General features: G+C 39.1%; 1 protein-coding gene across 1 annotated transcript in view; it reads left to right on the top strand.

Moving 5' to 3' along the window:
• Window positions 1-22637, top strand: part of LOC126481046 (trimeric intracellular cation channel type 1B.1) — a 54011-nt gene extending 31374 nt beyond the window's left edge. The window contains exon 8 of the mRNA XM_050104528.1: window positions 21910-22637. The gene's annotated coding sequence lies outside the window, so the exon portion shown is untranslated. The remainder of the gene's footprint in view (window positions 1-21909) is intronic.
• The last annotated feature ends 1835 nt before the right edge of the window (window positions 22638-24472 follow it).

Here is a 24472-nt window from a genome sequence, read left to right as displayed (position 1 = left end):
TAACTGTAAGTGTCTTGTATAAGCACATAACTCAATGGATTTGACAACCAACTTCAATCTGTGTATATTCTCTCTTTCGATTAGTGTTAACTTGCACACAGTCCTAAAATTCCTCACTTTGTAAACACGAGTTACAACTTGCATAATTATCATGTCCAGTCAGATTCTTAATTTGAAACAGATTTTTTCATGTCTCAAGTACAGGAAAAACTATGAAGAATCCACAATTAATATTAAAGTTAAGTTGTCAGTACTAACTTCAAAATACAAGGTGTCACAAATTTTTCCCTAAGCCTTTGAATGGTAACTGAAAGCATGCTGGGAATTTATGCTGCCATCTGCAATTAAAAAGGAAGGGTACTCACAAACTGTTTTTAAGAGTACCTTCATTCACTTCAAAGATTATGTAACTTACAACATAAACTCAAAACCACCAAATACTTCAAAATCTCGTGAACAACTGTGAGAACCTAAATCTAATGTAGTATAGTATGTTTGCAAGATAAAGTTTTTTCACCATAAATAACGTTTTTGAGTTGGTAAGTAACTTCTCAAGTACACATTTGTGTAATAAAAGAATATTGCACAAAATAATGATCATATTTAAAAAAACAATGTATTTCTTTGTTATTATCATCATATTAAACATTTTTGTCATAGGAAGTCCCATGACTCAATTTACCTTCTGTTTTCATTTTGCATAACATTCTGCAGCCAAATTTGGTCCCATCTGTTGTATCTCCAATCAGAAATGCTTACTTAAAGATTAAATTCAGTTGTATTACACAATATATCATTTTTGAAAATATAATGTGATTGATTAGATAAAAAAATCTACTCATCAAGCAGTGGCAGCAGAACATACACGTAAAGGTATTAAACTTTGCAAACTTTTGGAGTCAGTGGCTCCTTCTTCTGGAAGAAGGGCTGAAAGGGAAGAAAGAGGGATGAAGGAGAAGGACTGGTGAGATAAAAAAAAGCGGGGTGGGGGGGAGGGGGGGTAGAGGTCAGAAAAGTTGCCCAAAACCCTGGGTCAGGGAAGGCTTAGTGGGCAAGATGAGAAGGAAAGACCCCTTTTCAAAAATTATTTTCTTATATACAATATGTAATTTGGCATTAATGCTGTGTATCCTTGTCTGTTGTAAAATACGGTTTTAAACACGTAAGTGAAAGCATTTCCACATGAGTGCAAAAATCTTTCATTTTAACGTAGGGAAGTAGATTATACTATTAACACAGGTTTTCTTCTTCTTCAGTGTTCAACACTGAGGCTGGTTTGCGGCAGTGCACCATATCCCTCTTCTGTCTGCCTTCCTCTTCATTTCCACATATGTAGCTCATCCCACATCGTGTATGGCATCCTTGGTCACCCAGCAATCCTCCCTCAGTAGTCCCTTCTCGTAATGTTTCAATGACATTATTGTATATTAAAATGCATCCTAAAAGAATGTCTGATATTGTGTCCTATACTCTTCTCAGCACCTCTTCATTGGTAAATCTCCCACTCTCCAGTTGATCATCATCCTTCTGTAGGACCAAATCTCAAGGGCTTCCAACCACCTTTCCTCTTTTTGAAGGCTACACTCCAAATGAATGATGTGTTTCCTTATTTCCAAACTGATGTTACTGCTGGTGAGCAATTTACTTCTCAGATTAAATGCAATTCTAGTCTGCTGTGTTCTGCTCACCATTTCTCTTTGATCTTTGTCATTCCTCATGATCCTGCTTCCCAATTAGACAAATTTCTCGATCACAGCTAGTTCCTCTCTTGAAATTCTTATTCTTAGGAGCTCATATTCTTCTTCAGTACTCCATACAACCACTTTGATCTTTTGCTTGTTTAGTCTCATGCCATACTGATTAACAAAAATCCTTTCCCTTGTGGTGAGGACCTTCTGTACATCTTCTCCCATCTCCGTGACAACAGCAGCAGTATCATCTGCATTGTGCTCCATGTCTATCATCTGCCCATTAATTTTTGGTACCCACCTCAGTAGTTTTGCAAACTTGGTCATAGCTTCTTGGATTTAAGCATTGAATATAAGAGGGGATAGAGCACACATCCATGTCTCATGCTTTTTCTGATGTTTGCTTCTTGTTCCTGATGAAAATTCCCTATCACAGCCACTTAACTTTTATAAAAGTTGAATATCAGCCAAATGTCTATACTTTAGAGAGAGGTTGTATATTTACCATTGCACAATGTGGTGCATTGCAACAATGAGGATACTGATTTTAATATTGTTTGCAGACGGTTTCTAATTATAATGAAACAAGTCTTAACAACACTTTTGCAAATGTAGTAAATCAATATTTCTCAGATAATAAAGGAAAAACAAAACTGGTATACTGCAGATCAGAATGTAGAATGTTAGATCCTTTAATCTGGTAGGTAAGACAGAATATTTGAAACGGGAAACAGAAATGTTGGGAATTAGTGAAGTACAGTGGCAAGATGAACAAGACTTCTCGTTAGAAGTGCACAGGTTTATAATTACAAAATCAAACAGACGTAATACAGGAGTAGGTCAAATAATGAATAAGAAAATAGGAATACTTGTAAACTATTATGAAAAGTATAATGAATGCGTTACCGTAATCAACATAGACACAAAGCCAATACCCACAACAACAATCAACGTTCATATGCTAACTAGCTCCACAGATGGTAGAGGTTGAAGGAACATATGACAAACAAAATTATTCAGACAGCTTAGGAAGAGGAAAATTTAAATGTGATGAGAGACTGGAATTTGCTAATATGAAAAATAGTAGGTCAATATGGACTGAGAGAAATGAATGAAAGAGGGAGCCGACCTCATAGAATTTTGCACAGAGCTTAATTTAATCATGGCTGACATTTGGTTTAAAAATCATGAAAGAGGGTTGACCTATAAGAGACCTGGAGACACTGGAAGATTCGTATTGACTACGTAATAGTGAGCTGACAATTTTGGAACCAGATTGTTAACTATTACACATTTCCAGGGGATGGCCACTATTTATTGGTTATGAACTTGTAGATTAAAACTGAAGAAATTCCAAAAAAGATAGGAAAGTAAGGAGATTAGACCTAGATAAGATGAAAGAACCAGAGGTTGTTGACAGTATTAAAGGGCATTAGGAAAACCAACATGAGAAAGGAATATCACAGAAAGGTAGCATTGAGAGGTGAAATAGTGAAGGCAGCAGACGATTAAATAAATAAAAAGACAAGTCCTAGTAAAAATCTTTGAATATTGCAGGATATATTGAATTCAAATAATGAAGTGACAAAACATATATATATCTTTAAAAAAAGGAGCAAATGAAGCAGGCAAAAGGGAATACAGATGTCGAAAAAATAAGATTGACGGTAAGTGCAAAATGGATACACAGGAACGGCTGGATGACAGATCAAAGTCTCAGACAGTATGTATAACTAGGCAAAAGATAGATACTACTTACAGGAAAATTAAAAAGACATCTCTATGAATATTAAGATTTCAAAAGCAAAACCAGTACTAAGCAAAGAAGGGAAAGTTGAAGTGGGGAAGGAAAATATAGAGGAAATATACAAGGAAAATGAAGCTGGAGGCAGCATTATAGAAAGGGAAGAGGAAGCAGGTGAAGATTAAATGGAAGATAAGATACTGAAAGAAGAATTTGACAAATCACTGAAAGCCCTAAGTCAAAACAAGGCCTTTGTAGTAGACAACACTCCCTGAATCAAGAAAAATTTGCAATATGAATTAAAGTACAGAGAAAACTTTGAAGTTTGCTGATGACATTGTAATTCTGTCACAGACAACAAAGGACTTGAAAGAGCAGTTGAACAGAATGGCCAGTGGCTTAAAAGGAGGTTATAAAATGAATATCAACAAAAGCAGAACATGGCTATGGAATGTAGTTGAATTAAATCAGTTGATGCTGAGGGAATTGGAGACACTACAAGTAGTGGGTGAATTTTGCTATTTGTGGAGAAACATACAAAGTGGAGAGCATATAAAATTTAGAGCAGACCAAAAGATGAATACAGTAATTAGGTTCAGTGGATGTTGGATTCAGTAGATACTCAGAGGTTCAGTAAGTATTTGTTGCAAGAACTGAACATTGTGAGTAGAATAATTTATTTGCTTTACCAGGTTGAAGAAATTCCTTTTGCCACTGTAATATGTATTTTATTTGTTGCTGGATAGGTTGATCATGAATTTGATGTGCCCAAGAACAAGCCAAAAGCAACTTTCTTTTACTTTGAGAGCCTTGGAGCATCTGAATGTTCACAGAGGGTAATTTTGAAATCCCATCTTTTTCACCTGATACTGTTTGAGAAGCACCTGTCCATTATCCACATTAACCATGACCTGTACTTTACCTCTGCCAACCAACACTCTCAGCACCTCCCATCTCTATTTAAAATGTTTTACCTTTCATCCTCTGAATCTTCTTGAAACCAGCCATGAATTCGAGTGAAATGCCTTGCTTCATCAAAGGAAACTACCTATTCATCTTGTTGATCAAGTACCTCGAAAGCAGTCAGCCTCTTCCCCAACACCATCCATAAAACTGTTCTCATCCAACAAACCCAGCTTGGCTTCCCTTCTTAACAACTGGGCTGAACCAGAGTTCTCGTCTTTTGCAGGCATCTCACTATCCTAACTTCACATCTCAAACCTCATAGATACCTAGCATTTAAAAACACTGACCTACTGTAACCAAATTTCAGCAGCAGTTTCAATTTTATTTTTAAGATCATTACTGGTTTCAGCCAAAAAGTCCATTTTCAGCTCTCATTTATTTGGAGTTTCAACTTACAAACTACAGAACAAGCACTAAATTCTGCCCCCTAAGTCAAAGAGAACTTTGTCTTCTTCCCAAAAACAATTGTTTGTAGGCTTTTGAGAAATTCCTCATTCCCAGCATTGTATCCCAGTCCTTCATGAAAAACACCTCAGAAACCTCAAACTTTACTCCAGCTATGTCCTATGATATTTGTTACCTGAAATCAGGCCACTCTGTCACTGAAATAACTTTTAGACACTTGGACAAGCAAAATTGACCCTCATGATCCAATTCCTTTGATTCAGTGTGTGCAGCAAAAAATATAATTGAAAGACCTAGGGCCCTCACAGGTTATTACAACTGCCTGCATGGTACTCATTCCCCTCCTAATTCACACACTTCTTCCTGCTAGCAAAAATAAATAAGGAATTCTAACCAGGTTTTGAATTTCAAACGAAATTAACTTTGGTAGAAAAACATCTCTGACCTATTATCTAGAGGCTCCTATTTTATATAAAAGATACCAATTACCGTATATACATGAAAAATCCACACCACTGAATAATCTGCACACCCTAATTTTGAGAAAGTAAAACAAAGAAGAATATTGGCTTTAATTTTTTTAAATTTTTCTAATGTAATGATTCTGTTCATCATCACTTTCATTTTCATCACAATCATAGAAGAATCACTGCTATCATCGCTACCGTCCCATACAGCGTTGTTTTTGGTTCCATTCAGTGAATTTGTGGTATCACATTTTTTGAAGGATTTTTGCGCCAGTGGTAGCAGAATGGAGTCCCATTCACATCTCACCCACTCACCAATCTGCCCTTCTGATTTCTCCAATCGACGTGAACTTGGGAATTTCATCGGCCATTCATTGTGTATACCACTGTTTAGTGCATCTCTTTAACGGCCAATTTCTACACGCATCTAGTGTTTGCAGGATGGGTGTTAGGACTCAAGGGATAATGAGCAAGTCAGCTTTTCCGTCTCATAACTTGTCTCAACTTCCTGAGCTGTATGTCTGCGGAAACTGTCCAGGACCAGCATGTTACATATTTTCAGTAATGCACGAGGGTGATGTCACCCAGTCAACCACAAAGTCATTGTCCATCAACCCTTTCAGATTCGTTCTCATCAATATATGTCACTGATATTTTCTTTTTAAATACCACTTAAGGTAGTAGCTTTTATCAATCAGCAGTTGTATACATCATCCTGTATACCTTTGCTGTTCATTGCCACCAGTGATGCTGGATTCCCCTTTCCAGTTCAGGGTGGTGTTGAGCAGCATCTCAAAAAGGACTAGTGTTTGATCCATGTTACCAATTTGCGATAATGCAAGAGCTAATCAATGAAGACCAAGATTGACTTTTTCACAGATGTTTATTACTCCATTTCAATGTTTACATGATATTTTTCAAAGTACTTCCCACCTACTTGAATGCACTTCTAGTGTGTCTACCAGTCTTGGACTGCATGGTGGTGGCCATTCTTTGTCAGTTCCCTGAGAATCACATCACTTTTCTTGAACACTGCTTCAGAGTTCTCAAGTCAGATGCCCCGAACTTTGCCTTTAGTGCTGGGAAATAAAAAAAAATTCACATGATGCAAGATCGGCTCTATAAGGTGAATGTGGTACACATGTAATGTTGAATTGAGCCAGAAATTACATGACTTGATTTGGAACTTGAGGCCACACATTGGCATGATGAAGTCACCACCCTGTCCAAGGAAGTGCTGGGTGTTTCCTTGCAATTTTCTTCCATGATTTAGCCAGTACTGACATATAGTATGCTGCTGTAACAGTACTGCGAGGGGTAAGTGTAGGCTGGTAAATCTTTCCATGACAGTCAAAAAATACGATCACCATCACTTTCCATGCAGATCAAGCAATTGTCACCTGTTTTGGTGTTGGAGAACTTGGCGAGTTCCATACTGTGCTGGCTCGTTTTGCTTCAGGATCATAATGATGCAGCCATGACTCATCATAGGTGATAATCAATTCCAGAAATGCGTCCCCTCCATCAGCAAAGAGATTCAGCACCTCACAGTTTGTCTCCATTAACACAGCCTTTTGTCCAGGAGTCAACAGATGTGGCTCCCTACTGGTACAAACACTGCCATATGAAATTCTCAAAACTTCACTGAAGTTACGTTATGTTACCCACCGATCCTCATGGATAATTACAGCAGTTATTTTGATGACTTCAGTCACAGCAGAAGCCAAAACACGAAGCCTACCTTGCTTAACACACACAAGTAAGCATTCTTTGAAGTCCTTGAACAGTGTACATACTGTTACATGAGGCACCAGGTATCCACCATATGCTTGCTGCAGCTTCTCTTAAGTTTTAGTGGCTGTATGGTTTAAACAAACACAGAATTTTATTGTGGCACACTGCTCCTCTCACATCGCATCCATTGTTTAGTGCGTCTACAAAATTGAGCATTACTACCAACCTACTGATATAATGATCCCACTCTTATCAAATATTCAGATAGGTAACTAACATAGAAGCTTTGGTGGTCAGCCCTCTTATGTGGAATGTTCACAGCCCAGATTTATCATGTAGCGATGAAAGTTCACTACTTTTTCCTCGTAATTTTCTGGAAGCCATTGAGCGATGATATTTCTGCCGCGGAAGCCTAATAGATTTCAATCTTGATATCCAGCCCTGGCTAGCTTTCTAATCGGTGATGCCTAGTTTTTTGCCTAAAGTAAATGCTTTTGAGTTTGCATATTTTACTACTCGCCATGCATCCATATTGTTGCTTACCTTATACATAATTACAGAACCTTGTTTGATGTCCGGATGCTTCACTCCACTTCTAACGTGCTACTGACATGTCACATACTGAGGCCACAACACTACTATAGTATAATAGTATCTATTGTTAGAGGCGGAGCAGCACCAACCTTATTACAATGAATCCATCTGCCTCAGTTTTTTGTTCTTAAATTTGGAAAAATGTTAAATGGATGATTCAGGTATATATATGGTACTTAGTGGATGGAATCCATTCCCACCTGTCTGCCACCTCAAACCCTTCTCGCCACCATGAATACAATCTCACTCTACTGCAACATCCTGCATACACATGGCCTCCCTGCTGTTCAGCACACTCACAAAAAAACTATTTACTGTGATATTAACGATCTTTGTTGTTTATCAATACTTCTTCACCATTGACAGCCAGACCTATAAACCAATCAGTTGGGATGATTTTGAAACCATGATAAGCACATCCTGTGCCAAATTTTTCATGGCATACATGGTAGAATCACTCATCAAACTCTCCAAAAATTGAATACTCCCCCCCCCCCTTTCACTGCCCCCTCTCCCCCCTCTCCCCCAAGCAGGTTAAGTTCCATTTTTCATATCTTTGTGGTCTGGATTCATTTTAAAGAAGTGATCCAGTTTCAGCTAAAAACCTTTCTCAACTCAAATTCAACTGGTCCTTTCAAATATCAAGCTGCCTTCCTGAACCTTGATCTCCATCTTGTTGCATCTCACATCAAAAGCTCCCTTTCCTAGAGCCTAACTATGCCTGATATATGTGTTTGGCTCCAATGGGTTTTGAGTGATCTGCTCCCCACACCTCAAAGCAAAACACCAGCTTTAAAGCCAGCAAAGTGAGCACGCATGTAGAGTAACAGCTACAAACCTTACCACTAATGATGCCTGGCAAAAAATTAAGATGAAACATGTATGGCATGATAAAATACAAATGTCAACAAAAGTTACGGATGTTGATCCAGTTAATTGCTCTTTCCTGTATGCAGAAGTTGTGTGTGTGTGTGTGTGTGTGTGTGTGTGTGTGTGTGTGTGTGTGTTTTAGCAATACGTAAGAGCATGTACTGAAGTTCCAGCCTACTCGTGAAATAAAAAAATTTTCTCTTTATACAATTAATTATATTTCATAGTAACTGCTTTTCATTTTGACATTGTGTATGTGAAACTATCTTGATTTATTGTTCAAGGAGAAGCTCGCCTGTTTCTTTTCTTTTTTAAAAAAAATTATGGACCAATAATTCTGGGTTAATAAGAGTGTTATTTGAAGCAGTATAAAAATCAGATTATTATTTTTTTCTTTGCAAGGTTTATCTTGTTCAAGAATAACCAAGGGTGCCCTACATTGAAACAAACTTAATCGTCTAATAAAGCACTACCATTTCAAAATGAATCAAAACCACAAGAAAATGGGACATTAAATGTGAAATAATTGCTGATTTTGTTCGGTTCATACCAACTCTGATGACTTCTTGCTTTATTGCAGCTTGCATGCATTGAGGAATGATGTTGCTGAAATCTCTCAGAATAGCAAACATTTTTTTTAAGAAAATATGATAAATTTAACTCTAAATCTGATTATATATGTATATTGTAGTGCTGATTAACAAATAAGCCTATCAAATATACAAACCAGAACTTTCATTTCTTTTATTTCATCATACATTCTTTCAGTCTGTTCTTCATCTCCAGAATCAGTAGGCATATTTAGTATATCTGTACTATTGTGGTGGTTCTCAACTTTTTGTTGATTTTTGTGCTGATAAACCTGAACGAACTTGATGAGGAATCCTGTACCTTCTGCCACTGCACTTCTCTAATTCTCACTATAACCTCAAGCTATCCATTTATCTTTTTCAAGTTCTTTAACTTACTAAGGGCCTAATCAATTAAGGGAACTAACATTCCACTCTTCAAACCGCAGCATGCCAAATTTATTTTCGCTAATGGCAACATTCTCCTGAGTAGTCCCCATCCAGACCTCAAAATGGAGGACTATTTTATCTGTGGAGTATTTTACTCAAGAGGATGCCGTTACCATTGAACCATATAATACAGCTGCTTGTCATCAGGAAATACAATGGCTGTAGTTTTCCCTAGCTCTCAGCTGTTTGTAATATTATACTAGCAAGGCCTAAGTTGGCTAATGTTATAAGAGCAGATCAGTCAGTCATTCAGACCGTTTCCCCTACGACTGTTGAACAAGTTGCTGCCTCTCTTCAGGAACCATATGTTAGTTTGGTACGTATGATGCAATAAAAAAATTAATTGACTGGAGAAATGAATGGAAGGTTAAGTTTCTTTCAGAATTTTGCACAGAGCATAATTTAATCATTATAGAAACTTGGTTTAAGACTCATGAGAGAAGGCTGCGAGAGACCTTAAAATAAACTTTAACTGCAAAACATTTCCAGATGCAGATTTGAACCATAATTAATCAGTTAAGGACTACAAATTAAAAGGAAAATTGTGGAGATGTATGGATAATTTGAAAGAATAGATGTTCTGAACTTCAAAGAGAGCATTGGGCAACAGATGATTGAAGCAAGGAAAGGAGCAGTGGTGGCTGGTTATCATGTATTACTGCACTCCAATATGTTGTAAATATCCAACTAAAATTGTGCCATTTATCTTTGAATGCAAGTTGGGAAATGCACTAAAGTTATGTCATTTCTGTTTAAGTGTGTGCTGGTATGCAAATAAAATGGACAAAAACATGTTTTGTAGTGCTCTCTCCGCAATAAGTAGAAACCAGTGTAGTGTGTTGAAATTGTGGTCAGCCATGCTAGAGTCAACTCAGAGAAGGGATGCAGCTGTATGTTTTTGTCTGTGCATTCTCTGATGCGATGTTATCCCTTCCGACACTGTGAGTACAATGTGGCTCACAGCACCAGGTCAGTATTTTTCATTGAAATTATGAGTAATATATTGTGCAAGTGTAGAGTATGAGGGATTTTTGAGGAGCAGTTGGCACGACTGCAACATAGCCGAATGGTCTTGTGCACGGACTGGCAATTCATTGGCTCGGTTTCTCTCCCCCCCCCCCTCCCCCCCACCACCACCACCTGCCATTTTAAACTATTAATTATAAAATTTAAATACATTTAAACAGTTCAGTTTATATACATAAAAATTAATATATTGAATTTATTTACAATTACTACCTTTGTAAGTCAAAAGGCTACAAGCTGCCACACTGGAGCACATTGACTAAAATTTTGCACAAGTCAGCTGCCACTGGAAAGGAGTACAATAGAGATCAATGGAGATCATTGAGAGATTAAGCAGTGAAGGCAGCACATTATCAAACAGGCAAACCCGAACTGGCTAACACATAAGGCGTGAAATGATCAAACCTAGCAAATGTAGTAGGTGAAAGATAGACATGTATGTCAGAAGAATGAGACTGACAGGAAATAAAAAATTGCAAAGCAGTAACAGCTGGAAAAGAAATGCAAAGCTATAGAACCAATCATGAATACTGGATAAACAGATGCTACATATATGAGAATTAAAGAAGCACCTGAATGAGTATAAAGACCTCAGATGACAAGTCAGCACTAAACAAAGAATGAAAGCCTGAAAGATGGGAGGACTGTACAGAAGAGCTGTACAAAGTGAACAAATTTGAAGACAAGATTATGGAAAGAAAAGAAGAAGATGAGATAGAGGTGTGATATGATGAAAAGAATTTGACAGAGAACTGTAAGATGTAAATCAAAACAATGCACCTGAAGTAGAGCATTCCCTCAGAATTATTGAGATTGCTGGGAGAACAGACCATGACATTATTATTTCACTTGGTGTGCAAGTTATGTGAAACAGGCAAAATACCTTCAGACTACAAGAAGAATGTAGTAATTTAAATTCTAAAGAAGGCAGGTGCTGACAAGTGCAAATACCACATAATGTGTTTAATGAGTCATGGTTGTAAAAATACTGACACCAACCATGTACAGAAGAGTAGACAAACTGACATGTGTTGCCTTTGGGAAAGATGATTTTGCGTTCCAGAGAAACGCAGGAAGATGTAAGGTCAATACTGATCCTACGACTTATCTTAGAAGACAGGTTTAAGAAAGGTTAACCTGTTTTTATATTATTTATAGTTTTATAAAAAGCTTTCAAAAATGTTTGCTGGAATACATTCTTTGAAATTATTAAGGCAGTGGGGATAAAATAAAGGGAGCAGAAAGTTATCTACAACATGTACAGAAACAAGACTGCAGTTAAAGAATCAAAGGGTACGAAAGAGAATCAGTAGTTGAGAAAGGAGCAAACAGGGTTGCAGCGTCTCCATGATGTTACTCAGTCTGTATATTGAACAAGCAGTATAGGAAATCAAAGAAAAATGTGGAAGTTAAATAAACAAAAATAAAAATTGTGGTTTATTGATGACATTGTAATTCTGTCAGTGACAGAAAAGAACTTGGAAAAGCAGTTGAAGGGAATGGATATTTTATTGGAAAGAGGGTACAAGATGAACATTAACAAAAGTAAAACAGGCATAATGGGATGTTGTGCTTTTTGAGCAACAACATATATATAGTCCACATTTTATATCCTGTCTGCTTAGGCCCTCATCAGTTATGTTGTTGCTCAAAAAGCACAACATCCCATTATGCCTGTTTTACTTTTGTTAATGTTCATCTTGTAACCTCTTTCCAATACAATATCCATTCTGGTAAGTTACGTTTTGAAATATGAGTGGGATTATGTAAGTAACACAGTGAAAGAATACAACAGTGTTAACAGAATATTGTTTTCTCCAGAGTATAAAGGTTTCAGTGACACTCTGTACATGTAGGCATTTCTCTAACTTTACTCTTGATGTCATGTTCATCACATACAAGTGGAATTTGCAGAATTTATTTATATGTTAGCAAGTTGAACGGAATATGTGCAGTTATTTGTGAAGTTGCTGAGTTATGGAAGTTTACTTCATAATGATGTTGCTTGAGTGCTCTATTGACAGTTGAGTCACCTGCATTGGTTAAATGAAATTCTGCGATACATATTTGCTTACGGGATCTAGAAGATTGTAGTCAGTAGAATATTATTAGTGAGTATATAATGTTCAGAAAATTGGATTAAAGGAAAAGATGCAGTATTGTACTGTTAGTTACTTCTGTACTGTTAGTCTATGACTGAATTGGATTAACGGCTAAAAGCTATGTGCTTCATCATGGGTTAGTTTAGATAGTGTGAGAGCATTACATGAATGCTATACAATAAAGATATTGTGTATCCTTGAGAGCTGAACTGTGAAAATTCTGAGATGTCATATACCAATATATGACCACTTGTATGTGATATACATGACCTCAAGAGTAAAATTAGAGAAATGCCTACATGTACAGAGTGTCACTAAAACCTTTTTACTTTGGAGAAAATGGTATTCTTTTAACACTGTTGTATTCTTTCATTGTGTTACTTACATAATCACACTAATATTTCAAAACTTAACATGTTTCAGCTACACAAATTCCAAATGCACACATCACAGCATACTTTAATGACAACACATTGTGAGCACCATGTGCAAATAACATTTAAGATGACCAATATGTGGTTGAATCCAGTTACATTGTCATTGTCTCAATGACAGAATAAAATAATATATGTAAAATATGAAAGGAAAAACATCTGCTTTAAATCACAAAAAATGTGATTTTGAGTTCTGAAAGCCAACCTTCAGCATACAATTAGTTAAATAGTATATAACTTTTCTTTTCACACACCTTCTGTGAATGGTGTGGACCGAGATGGTCTTGGGAAGGGGTGAGGTGAGATGATGATGATGATGATGATGATGATGATGATGATGATGACGACGACATTGATGATGATCCTAATCCTAATCCATCATGTACCCTCTGTTACACCTTATGCTGACTTGCAGAGTCTAGATCTACCACTTTCCCAGAGGTACAACCAAAGTTATTTCCGTGGTTGTGAATGACACTCCATTGAGGCAGAGAGATTACTAATAAATTCTCACTACAGTAACTAGTTTGTTGTGTAGAACATAAGATATTTAGACAGTCTTCAATGATTCTACTGAATTGCTTAAGTTCAGAGGAGTGAGGAGAAAGCTCCTGTGTCAGTGGCTCCTCTGCCCTACTTTTCACGTCTGCAAGAAATGTGTTTTCAACCTTCCCCCAAGTTCTGGACTTTGAGGGTCTGTGGAAGACGAATTAGGTTCCTGCAAGGCACATGTGTCTACCAGTTCCCTTGCAGTACAGCTTGGCAAATATTGGTCATGAACATTTAAGACCATAACAACAAAGCAAATCAGCAAATGCTGGACACAGCATCAGCAGTGGTCACTGCATGAAGTATAACATGAATATTTTGTCCTCCACTACCGACTATTGGGATAGTGTTGTAATGACAATTTACTAGCATATGGCCTTATAAATAGTGATGAAAGGTTTTTGTTTGAATTCTACATGGGATCCATTTTTATCTAGTGAAAAAGTACAAAGTTTAAGTGAGCAACACACTTTCATCAGTCTGCCAGTGTTTAGTTTCTCTACATGTTGTAAGCATTTACTTCATGGCATTAGTGTTGATTATGTGTGGCCTATTTTTCTTTGTGCATGGCTTCTTATTGGTCCTTGGGTGAGAAGTCCATGCCTTGAAAATGACTGGAGGTTTAGCTGTCTAAGTATTTGTGGTTTCTGAAGAATTTGCATAGCTGTATCCCAAGATATTCTCAGATTAAGACATTATGGAAATGTGAAGAAAATCTTTTGAGTGTCGACAAAACCTGTTTGAAAGAAAGTACAGTTAATTCCAAGTGCATAATGTTCAACTAGTGATGTAAACAATGTAACTGAAAACAAAAAGAAACATGCAGCCCAGTGAGGCTGAAGGTAAAAAAAAAAAAAAAGAAAGAACGCTTTAGAGAGCTGCTTTACTGGAATGCAACCAGCATAAATTATCTGTGGCAATAAGAAGCTAAAATAATGAGTGCCAGCAGCTTGATAATATATGGTGAGCTGTTTCTACTTCTCAACTTGTATAAGTGTTATCCAATCATTCTATGTAAAAAAAATTCTGCTTTCACTTATTCAGGACAGACTTTTGTACCCTATGTATTGCATGATTGTTAGCATCTGAAATTCATGTGAATCAAACACTTCACCAAGTATTGTTTTGGTGTTTACTGACAAATCTTTTATTTCCTGAATGACAGGAGATACCTTCTTAACTGTCTGGTATTCAAACACGTGAAAGTCCAGACAGGACAATAATAAATACAAAATACATAAACTGGAAGAAACACACAAATACGATTTTAATACTGCTGCTTGTGGACCCTGAAGACTTGCTCATAAAACCTACAGAGAAAATCAGAAAGAAGTATCTAGATTGTAAACACACCCAAGATAGAAGTCTGGACAGAATGAAACCATTGGACACAATGAATGGAATTTAAATTTCTGTAATGTTAACCTGTTTCATTTGAGACTAAGCTCGAGCAATTTGGTAGTGCTTATACAGAGTGAACGAAACTGAAAAGACAGAATAAATACTTGGATGACATAAAAAAATTGGGAGAGTTGGTGTAGATCATTTGATGAGAGCAAATTATTCTTACTTTACTGCGCTATGAAAGATGTGCTAAACTGAGACGTAAGCATGCGCGAGTGCTTCTCATGAATATCTGAAAATACATTTTTAAAACATGTTGACTTGATTCTAAAAGAAACTCCAGATTCTGCCTCAAAACAAGAATAAAATTATATTCACTCTTTGAGCATATCTCTGTAATAAAAATGTACTTGTCTTACTTCAGACAGGGTTACAGGCAAGGATATGATGATAAGTAAATCAGCTACCCTGTTTAGGGTGCGAGTAGGACAGAGTTACTGCAAGACTGAAGCTGTATGCTTGGTTGCCTCAGTTGGTAGGAAGTGTATGGGTTTCAGCCACAGTCCAACACAGTTTTAATGCCGAGGACGTTTACTTTCACATACACACTTCCGCAGACTGGAAATTTCATTCTGGAATGTGGCATGAAGCCTCAACAAGTATGAGTGAGACTACGAGTTCAAAGATGTGGTTGGCCTCAGGACTTTATGCCTTGACAACTTTAACTTCTGGAAATACAATTGCACAAGAATGAAAAGTTTCACTGCAATTTGAATTCTGCGTTAACCTGTAGGTCCCTGCAAATTGCTGAGTAAACTGAAGTTCAGTGCAGATGAAGATAAATGAATATGATGACAATGCTAAATAAAACACTGCACTGTTCATATCAACCTTACATAATGCCTAGCTGAGGTTTCAGATAGTGTGTCAAAATTGGTCTCTTCCTTTATATAAACCTTCCTTTTTGTTTAATGTCTAGCCTATTGTATATACTTGTAGCTTAGAGATTGCAGTGTGTTGCAGAAAGATTTCACCACAGATATTCCCTCTTTAGATTTATGTAATAAGAAACTATTCCGTTGTCAATTATTTCAGTAATGAGACAATGAGCCAAATGTAAGATAAACTGTATAACATGCAATATGTGAAACTTCCTGGCAGATTAAAACTGTGGTTGCAAGTTCGAGTCTCGGTCCAGCACACAGTTTTAATCTGCCACGAAGCTTCATATCACTGCACACTCCACTGCAGAGTGAAAATCTCATTCTGGAAACATCCCCCAGGCTGTGGCTAAGTCTTGTCTCTGCAATATTCTTTCTTCCAGGAGTTCTATTTCTGCAAGGTTCACAGAAGAGCTTCTGTGAAGTTTGGAAGGTAGGAGGTACTGGAAGAATTGAAGCTGTGAGGATGGGTTGTGAGTTGGGCTTGGGTTGCTCAGTTGGTAGAGCACTTGCCCACAAAAGGCAAAGGTCCCAAGTTCGTGTTTGGGTCTGGCACACAGTTCTAATCTGCTAGGAAGTTTCACATCAGCGCACACTCTGCTGAAGAGTGAAAATCTCATTCTGATCCCATATATATTGATTATTCTATTCATCATAACTTATGGAATGAATATACGAGGGTTGGCTGAAAAGTAATGCCTCCACCTTCATAACTCTTCAACAGTTGGCAGCATTGGTATGCAGTAGGTACGGGCTTGTTTCGGAGCCTCTTCTGTACAGTTCCAGTTGGCGGGAAGCCTTAGCATTGAATGGTTGTGTTGTCACAGTGTAAAGTATGGAATACTGTGCAGACGGTGAGTCAGTGCGATTTAAGTGACATGTAGCCATTGATTTCTTGACAGCAGAAGGTGTCACTTCAAAGGAGATTCATCAGAGAATGAAAGCAGTTTATGGTGATTGTGTTGAGGTGAGTAAGTTTAAAGATGTTGATACGGGGACATCTGCCCTGCGTGAAAAACAAAGAGTTGGTCATTCTGTGACATCAACCCCCGATTTTCAGAAGCAAACTGTTGATAGATTGATTCAGGATGATTGTCGTATCACTCAGAGAGAAACTGCAAGCACAATCAGCATTTCACAAGAATGTGTGGGTCGCATTGTGGCTTTGCTTGGCTATCGGAAGATCTGTGCACGATGTGTACCCCGGATGCTGACTCCTGAAATGAAAGTGCACAGACTTGAAATTTGCCAGGAACTCCTCTCGCATTATGAGACTGAAGGTGACACCTTTCTCCATTCAATTGTGACAGGAGACAAAATGTGGTACACCATTATGACCCGGAGACAAAACATCGGTCTTTGGGATATCGATACAAAGAGTCACCCCAGAAAAAGAAATTCAAGACGCAGCCCTCACCTGGAAAAATAGTGGCCACAGTGTTTTGGGAGGCAGATGATGTTATCCATTTTAATTTCCTTGATCGCGGAACAACAATAAATACAGAGCATTACATCACACTGAAACAACAGCTAACGACAGTCCAAAAGGAAAAGGGAAATGTTTTCCTGCAGCATGACAATGCCAAACCACACACTTCACGTGGCACCACAGCAGAACTTCAGAGACTGAATCTCACCACCGTACGGCATCCTCCATACAGTCGAGATTTAGCACCATCTGAATTCCATCTGTTCCTGAAAAGAAAGACAATCTGCAGGGAGGGTCATCATTCTGGTGAAGACATTGAGAGAACTGAGAGATTGTGGTTGTGTAAACAGTGTGTCGACTTCAGAAAACTTGTTCATTATTGGCAGAAATGTATCCAATTGGCTGGTGATTATGTGGCAAAGTGAATACTGTTAATTAAATATCACATTCTAAGGAATTCTGAACTTGATTTATTAAAACATTCCCATCCAAACTCAATTAATGAAGGTGGAGACATTACTTTTCATTCAACCCTTGTGTTTGTGTGTGGACACAGGCAGACAGTGTTTGTTGGTAATGAGGATCACCCTGTGGCTAAACATGCCTTGGTGCACGGCGAGCACATCTTGGCACAGTGTTACACCGTCCGGGTTATCTGGATACTTCCCACTAACACCACCCTGTCAGAACTCCGGAGATGGGAACTTGCCCTTCAGTATATCCTCTCTTCTCGTTATCCGCCAGGCCTCAACCTCTGCTAATTTCAAGTTGCCGCCACTCATACCTCACCTGTCTTTCAACAACATCTTTGCCTCTTTACTTCTGCCTCGACTGACATCTATGCCCAAACTCTTTGCCTTTACAAGTGGCTGCTTGTGTCTGTGCATATGCGGATGCATATATGTGTGTGTGTGTGTGTGTGCACGAGTGTATACCTGTCCTTTTTTCCCCCTAAGGTAAGTCTTTCCGCTCCCGGGATTGGAATGACTCCTTACCCTCTCCCTTAAAACCCACATTCTTTCGTCTTTCCCTCTCCTTCCCTCTTTCCTGATGAAGCAACCATTTGATGCGAAAGCTTGAATTTTGTGTGTATGTTTGTGTTTGTTTATGTGTCTATCGACCTGCCAGCGCTTTTGTTTGGTAAGTCTCATCATCTTTGTTTTTTTATATATAATAGAGGGAAACATTCCACGTAGGAAAAATATATCTAAAAACAAAGATGATGTGACTTACCAAATGAAAGTGCTGGCAGGTCGACAGACACACAAGCAAACACAAACGTACACACAAAATTCAAGCTTTCGCAACAAACTGTTGCCTCATCAGGAAAGAGGGAAGGAGAGGGAAAGACGAAAGGATGTGGGTTTTAAGAGAGAGGGTAAGGAGTCATTCCAACTCCGGGAGCGGAAAGACTTACCTTAGGGGGAAAAAAGGACGGGTATACACTCGCGCACACACACACATATCCATCCACACATATACAGACACAAGCAGACATATTCAAAGGCAAAGAGTTTGGGCAGAGATGTCAGTCGAGGCGGAAGTGCAGGGGCAAAGATGTTGTTGAATGACAGGTGAGGTATGAGTGGCGGCAACTTGAAATTAGCGGAGATGGGGGCCTGGTGGATAACGGGAAGAGAGGATATATTGAAGTGCAAGTTCCCATCTCTGGAGTTCGGGTAGGTTGGTGTTGGTGGGAAGTATCCAGATAACCCGGATGGTGGAACACTGTGCCAAGATGTGCTGGCCGTGCACCAAGGCATGTTTAGCCACAGGGTGATCCTCATTAGCAACAAACACTGTCTGCCTGTGTCCATTCATACGAATGGACAGTTTGTTGCTGGTCATTCCCACATAGAATGCGTCACAGTGTAGGCAGGTCAGTTGGTAAATCACGTGGGTGCTTTCACACGTGGCTCTGCCTTTGATCGTGTACACCTTCCGTGTTACAGGACTGGAGTAGGTGGTGGTGGGAAGGTGCATGGGACAGGTTTTACACCGGGGGCAGTTACAAGGGTAGGAGCCAGAGGGTAGCGAAGGTGGTTTGGGGATTTCATAGGGATGAACTAAGAGGTTACAAAGGTTAGGTGGACGGCGGAAAGACACTCTTGGTGGAGTGGGGAGGATTTCATGAAGGATGGATCTCATTTCTGGGCAGGATTTGAGGAAGTCGTATCCCTGCTGGAGTGCCACATCAGAGTCTGATCCAGTCCCAGAAAGTATCCTGTCACAAGTGGGGCACTTTTGTGGTTCTTCTGTGGGAGGTTCTGGGTTTGAGGGGATGAGGAAGTGGCTCTGGTTATTTGCTTCTGTACCAGGTCGGGAGGGTAGTTGCGGGATGCGAAAGCTGTTGTCAGATTGTTGGTGTAATGGTTCAGGGATTCCGGACTGGAGCAGATTTGTTTGCCACGAAGACCTAGGCTGTAGGGAAGGGACCGTTTGGGTGGAATGGGTGGCAGCTGTCATAATGGAGGTACTGTTGCTTGTTGGTGGGTTTGATGTGGACGGACGTGTGAAGCTGGCCATTGGACAGATGGAGGTCAACGTCAAGGAAAGTGGCATGGGATTTGGAGTGGGACCAGGTGAATCTGATGGAACCAAAGGAGTTGAGGTTGGAGAGGAAATTCTGGAGTTGTTCTTCACTGTGAGTCCAGATCATGAAGATGTCATCAATAAACCTGTACCAAACTTTGGGTTGGCAGGCCTGGGTAACCAAGAAGGCTTCCTCTAAGCGACCCATGAATAGGTTGGCGTACGAGGGGGCCATCCTGGTACACCATGGCTGTTCCCTTTGATTGTTGGTATATCTGGCCTTCAAAAGTGAAGAAGTTGTGGGTCAGGATGAAGCTGGCTAAGGTAATGACCTGACCTCTTAGTTCATCCCTATGAAATCCCCAAACCACCTTCCCTACCCTCTGACGCCTACCCTTGTAACCGCCCCCGGTGTAAAACCTATCCATGCACCCTCCCACCACCACCTACTCCAATCCTGTAACCCGGAAGGTGTACACGATCAAAGGCAGAGCCACGTGTGAAAGCACCCACGTGATTTACCAACTGACCTGCCTACACTGTGACGCATTCTATGTGGGAATGACCAGCAATAAACTGTCCATTCGCATGAATGGACACAGGCAGACAGTGTTTGTTGGTAATGAGGATCACCCTGTGGCTAAACATGCCTTGGTGCACGGCCAGCACATCTTGGCACAGTGTTACACCGTCCGGGTTATCTGGATACTTCCCACTAACACCAACCTATCAGAACTCCGGAGATGGGAACTTGCTCTTCAATATATCCTCTCTTCCCGTTATCCACCAGGCCTCAATCTCCGCTAATTTCAAGTTGCCGCCACTCATACCTCACCTGTCATTCAACAACATCTTTGCCCCTGCACTTCCGCCTCGACTGACATCTCTGCCCAAACTCTTTGCCTTTGAATATGTCTGCTTGTGTCTGTATATGTGTGGATGGATATGTCTTTCCGCTCCCGGGATTGGAATGACTCCTTACCCTCTCCCTTAAAACCCACATCCTTTCGTTATTTCCCTCTCCTTCCCTCTTTCCTGACGAAGCAACCGTTGGTTGCGAAAGCTAAAATTTTGTGTGTATGTTTGTGTGTCTATCGACGTGCCAGCACTTTCGTTTGGTAAGTCACATCATCTTTGTTTTTAGATATATATATATATATATATCACCATTTCAGTGCAGCACAAGTAGTGCCACCTGCAAGTGCTATATAAAGGTGGAACAGATGGCTGTGTGGACACTTTTTTTAGTCCACACATTTGAGGGCCTTAGTGAAGCCACAAACTATACCAAGTGATAATTTTTCTTGTTTCTCCCTATCAGAATTTAATTTATGAGTAACATATGAATTTCTCTCCAGTGGAAGATAGTGAACAAGCTCTGTTCAGAATATGAAGTCTGTTTGCTACATAGGTCACTTTATCAAATGGTTTGGAGAAGACTGGGCTCAATGAACTGGATGTATTAGAAGTGATTTGTTTTTTCGTGGTTTTTATAAATGACCGCAATTATTGCAAGTTTAAATCTCCTAAAAATATGCCTTGAGTTAGTGACAGATTGCAAAGACAGCTGCAGTGATCTCCTAGAAATCAGTATTGTAGGTTAATGCTTTACTACCAATGTCAGCACAACAGTGAATTACCACTTTTTTGTGAGCTGTTGCTTCTGGTAATTTCTGTAGAGTATGTATTTCTTAGTAGTCAGTCAATGGTGTTTACGCACCAGTTGTAACCTGCTGCTATTCTCAGTTACTGCATTCAGCAACCAAGTAACTCAATTCTTGCTGAGTGCCATTTAAAATCATACCATAAGTGAACTGCAAGAACTATTAGTAACTTGATAGAGTTTACTTGATAAAAAGTATGCTGGTAACAGCAGACACAGATTATACTGTATCATCAGATTCAGTTTCATCTTTTGGATGTGCTATAAATGGAACCATACCTTTCAAACTTGTTTTATTCGTTCGTGTGACTTAATACAGGTTACATATATACAAATATGGAATGAATGTAAATGCAAATGTGTCTATATTTTCTGCTTTGTAACTTGCACAACTTATTACAGACACACCAGGTGATGACTCTAATGATGCCAATGCTGCTGCCAATGCAACTGCCGATGCTGCTCCTGAGACAATTAATTACAATTATGTTGATGCAGCTGATGAGGATGATACAGAGTGAAGTGAATATTTCTCTCAAAGAACCAAATAATGGAACTAGTCAACTTTGTTTGATAAGTGCACCTATGCCTGTGTTGTGATTTGACTGTTGTGATGTTTGCTTTTTGAACACAGTTCCAAGAGTGTGATTCCTGTTTGTTTGTGTGATGATAACTATGATGCCATTTTTCACCATACTCTTTGATATTTATATGAAGAATTTTGTATACACCATTTTACTGCATGATCATTATTCATTTACATAAACTAGTCATATGTGCTATAAGATATATGTAAGTCTTGCCTAAATCAATAAGCGTACACCAACTGACAAGATTCAATGACCTGTTAACCGTCAGTTCTAGCCATGTTTCTGAACCAAGTGGGTGCAGTTTAGAGACACGGAACTGATGGCAAAATTTTTTGGTGATAATGTTATTGAATTAAATGAAATATATATTTTAAGACTATTTTACCTGTACTGTTACAAAAAATATGGTTCATGTTTAAATATCTATCAGACAGTTATTACAAGAGATTCTTGTAAATATTTGACACGTATACAATGAGAAAACCTCACAAACTCCATTTTTCGTAAAAAAATATAAATAAAGGCACTGTACAACTAGAATATATTTGTAAATTCTATGAATCCTTCTCTAAAAACCATCCTTTATCTATATCTACCTCTAATGACACAGTACCACACTATTAACCATTTTTTTAAAGGGACAAAAGTTATTTTACCAAATATTTTTTTCTTCCACATTTGCCATACGTCTTTCACATATTTGAAGATATAATAAGTATTATGTGGAAAAATATTCCTGATCTAAAATGTGTGATACACCTGCAAAACAATGCCTATCACGCGAAGACCATCAATAGCAGGATCATTGATCAGTTTCTCTTTAATCTTTGAATGCATTTCTAGATAAAATACGGGTGTTTTTAATTGCTGGATGCAGGAGGGAACAACAGACCAACAGGACTGATTGAACCCACCTTGGTGCACCACTGCAGGTGATGACAGGCATATTGCGCGGGCGGCAGGAACGGATCGCTCTTCCACATCATGAACCATACCACAACAAACTTCATCTGTTGCGCTACAAGCAGTGTCCACACGTGGTATTTGATACGGTTTACAGCAGAGTGGACTGTTCGCTAGGCATCCATTGCTGTGTTCACCACTGAGTCAATGCCACAGGCATTTGCACCAGCAATGGTGCAGTGAATGACAGCCATTGCCAACCAAATGCAATGACACTGTTTTTACTGACAAATCCCAATTCTGCCTGCACCATCATAATGGTCAGGTTAGAGTCTGGAGACACCATGGTGAGAGATTGTTGAACTGTTGCATTACACTTCACCACACTGGTCCTGCACCTTGTATATGGTTTGGGGTGGTATTGGATTCCACTTCCACCCCCCACCTCCCTTGTTTGCACTGCCGGTACACTAACAGCTAGCATTACATCCCTGAAGTGTTGGTGCCTTTCATTCTCACATCTTCAAGAAGTGCCGATGGCCACATTACAACAGGATAATGCATGATCACACATGGCAGGCAATGTTCAAGACCTCTTCGTTGCCCATTGGATTCCATCGCTGCCTTGCATTCCTGTTCTCCCAGCCTCTCATATATTGAAAATGTCTGGTTGATGATTGCAGAACAACTGGCTTGGGATACATCACCCGCTGCTAAACCAGATCAACTTTGCCAATATCTCAAAGTAGCATGGACTGGTATGCCCGAACAACACATACAGGGTCTCTCCGATTCAATGCCGAGGCGTGTAGCAGTGGTTGCAGCCAAAAATGACAGCAACACTCAATACCAATTTCATCATCTTCCTCACTTCAAATGGATCTGTATTTTCAGTCATGTGATCTTTGTACAATGCATTCTCCCCCCTCCCCATCGCACCCCCCTCAGATTTAGTTATAAGTTGGCACAGTGGATAGGCCTTGAAAAACTGAACACAGATCAATCGAGAAAACAGGAAGAAGTTGTGTGAAACTATGAAAAAATAAGCAAAATATACAAACTGGGTCATCCATGCGTAAGATAGGCAATATTAAGGGCAATGTGAGGCGAGGAGCGCCGTGGTCCCGTAGTTAGCATGAACAGCTGCTGAACGAGAGGTCCTTGGTTCAAATCTGCCCTCGACTGAAAATTTTGCTTTCTTTATTTTCGCAAAGTTATGATCTGTCCGTTCGTTCATTGACGTCTCTGTTCACTGTAATAAGTTTAGTGTCTGTGTTTTGCGACCGCACCGCAAAACCGTGTGATTAGTTGACGAAAGGACGTGCCTCTCCAATGGGAACCGAAAACATTTGATCGCAAGGTCATAGGTCAACTGATTCCTCCACAGGAAAACACGTCTGATATTTTGTATATGACACTGGTGACAGCATGTGCGTCACATGACAGGAATATGTTGTCGACCCACCTAACTA

This window comes from Schistocerca serialis, chromosome 5 (assembly GCF_023864345.2).
Source record: "Schistocerca serialis cubense isolate TAMUIC-IGC-003099 chromosome 5, iqSchSeri2.2, whole genome shotgun sequence".
NCBI lineage: Eukaryota > Metazoa > Arthropoda > Insecta > Orthoptera > Acrididae > Schistocerca > Schistocerca serialis.
This window is presented reverse-complemented; position numbering and strand designations above follow the sequence as displayed.